Source organism: Vicugna pacos, unplaced genomic scaffold (assembly GCF_048564905.1).
Source record: "Vicugna pacos unplaced genomic scaffold, VicPac4 scaffold_19, whole genome shotgun sequence".
NCBI lineage: Eukaryota > Metazoa > Chordata > Mammalia > Artiodactyla > Camelidae > Vicugna > Vicugna pacos.
The window spans coordinates 12,287,780-12,290,808 of record NW_027328740.1 but is presented as its reverse complement, the minus strand read 5'-3'; positions in this window follow the sequence as shown (position 1 = coordinate 12,290,808).

The window sequence follows — 3,029 nt, the reverse complement described above, 5'->3', positions numbered from 1 at the left end:
TGAAGGGCAATTCAAAACTCTTATGAAGTATCACCTCACAATAGTCTCAATGGCCATCATACAAAAGTCCACAGATAATAAATGTTGGGGAAACTGTGGAGAAAGGGAAATCTCCTACACTGTTGGTAGGAATGTAGATGGTGCAGTCACTGTGGAAAACAGGATGGGGATTCCTCAAAAGAATAAAAATAGACTTAACATATGATCCAGCAATCCCACTTCTGGGTATATATCAAAGAGAACCCTAATTCAAAATGTCACCTGCACCCCAATGTTCTTAGCAGTGCTATATACAACAGCCACGACATGGAAGCACCGAAATTGTCCATCAACAAATAACAGTATACAGAAATTATGCCATATTTACACAATGGAATAATATTCTGCCATAAAAAATGATAAAACAATGACATTTGTAGCAAAATGGATGTCCACATAATGTGTCATTCTAATTGAAGTAAGCCAGAAAGAGAAAGAAAAATAATACATAACATGATATATGTAGAACCTTAAAAAAAATTTGGATGATAACACTATGATTTCATGTACAAAACTGAAACACCATTGCACATCAACTTAATAATCTTATGGTTACTGATGAAAAGGGCTTGGAGAGGATATTTTTGGGAGCTGTAGATTTATAAATGTTATCCACTATATATAAAAATAGATGTTTTCAAAATTTCTATTGTATGACACAGGGCAGTATGTTAAATATTGTGAAGTTAACTTTAGTAAGCACACAAATATATGCATGAAGTGGGACACTGTGCTAAACACCACAGATTGACAATGTAAATGGCAGTACTTCAATGATAAATAAATTAATAAAAAAGTAAATGAGTAAGAAAGTAAATAAATAAATAATTAAATAAATAGTATTTAATAAAAAAGAAGTACAAAGATACACACTACTTAAATTTACACATCAAGATTCTAGGAGAAAACAGAAAGAAGAAGAAAATTGAATGAATGAGAGGAAGGCAAATAACAACAGAACCAATTGAAAAGATAAAAAAAAATCTAACTCTGTTTGTTTTAATCATAAATTGGGCAAACGTTTAGGTTGATTAAGAAAATAATGACTCAAATAAAATTAGAAATAAAATAGAAGACATTACTACTGATGATATAGAGATGCATAGCATCATAAGAAAATACCACTAGCCAACAATTTGAATGACCTAGAACTAAAGACATATTCCCAGAAACATATGTCTTCCAATTCTGAATCAAGAAGAAATTAGAAAGTTAAATAGAGCAAAAGTGTGTATGAGTAAATCAGTAATCCAAACCTCCCAAAACATAAAATATTCAGAAGATGACTTTACTGCTGAATTCTGTGATACATTAGAAGAATTTTTCTCACCAATTCTTCCCCAAACCATCCAAGAATTTGAGGGGGGTGAAAGTATTAAAGCTTGTTTTATGATGCCAGCTTTATTTGCATAACAATGCTAGAAAGGACATTATATGCAAAATATAGAATACTATCCCTGATGTACATATGTGGCAAAATTCTCAACAAAACACAAGCAAAATGAATTCATCAACACATTTAATGTATCATACACATACATGAGTAAAGGGATTAATCCCTGGGTTTAAGGATACTTCAAAATATTGAATTCAATAATGGTGACATGCCTCACTAATAGAATGAGAAACAAAACTCACATAATCATATCAATAGGTGCGGAAAATCATTTTACATACTGCAACATCCTTTTAAGATACTCCCAACAAGTTAAATTAGTCAGTGGCACAATATTATATACACTCAAACACTGTGTCGAGAGAAGTGAAGCAGTTCTCTCTTCATTGATTCTTTGGAAAAGGGTTTATATAGGACATGCACAATGCCTCACATATCTAAGTTATAACAATGATAATAATCTTAAGCTATTTACATCCCCATACTCTCTCAGTAAGCACAGAATTTTAAATGATCAAGGATTGTGTTAAAGTTCATCACGGAAATTCATTAAGCAGGCCATTTCTTATCCAGCAGGCTGTGCCTGTCTTAGGTTGTCCTCCTCTGAGTATCTTACCCAGCATACTCTATACAGCCATCCATACTGAATATATTGAGTAGGCCATTTCATATCCAGCCTGGATATGTGACATTCCTAACAGATTGTTTATTAGTTCAGCCCATGAGCTTATTCTCTAGAGCCTTCAGACAGGGGTCTAGAAATCCAACATCCCTTGACAGAAAACTGGATGAAGAAAATTTGATGTATATATGCAATGGAATCAATACTTTGCATTCCTATCATCAGTGTCCATGGCGTTCTGTTTTCTCCTCAATCTCACCAACATATATTTCTTTTCTTTTTGATGAGAGCCTTCTGAGAAGTGTGAGGTCTTGTCTCATTTTTGGTTTATGACTTTCCTTCTAATTCATAACTCTGAACACAATTTCATGTGTCATTTAGCCAACTGTAAGTTTTCTACAGAAAATTGATTCTGATTAATCTATTCAGTTCCTATGGACACTTTTTTTAAATTGGATTGTTTGGTCTTTTTTGTTGTTGTTGTGTATGTTTGCATATATTTTGGATATTAGCACTTGATTGGAAAATATCACTTGCAAATATATTCTCCCATTGTGTTAGTTGACTTTTTATTTTATTGATCATTTCTTATGCAGTGTAAATCTGTTTAGACTTATACAGTCAAATTTCTTAGTTTTGCTTCTGCTTCCCTTGCCAGAGGAGACATATGAAGAATCAAATTAAGTCAAGTGTTCTTCTTATGTTTTACCCTAGGATTCTTTGTTTTCAGGTTTTATATTTTATATGCCCAGGAGTGGGTTTGCTGTGTCATATGATAGGTCTATTTTTATTATTTAAAGGAAATTGCATACTGTTTCCAAAGTGTTTGCACCAATTTTCATTCCCACCAACAGCGTTGGAGTGTCCCTTTTTCTCTACAACCTCCACAGTCTTTATTATTTGTATACATTTTGATGAAACCCCTTCTCAATAGTGTGAGGTAAAACATTATTTTATTTTTTTCTTTCCTTT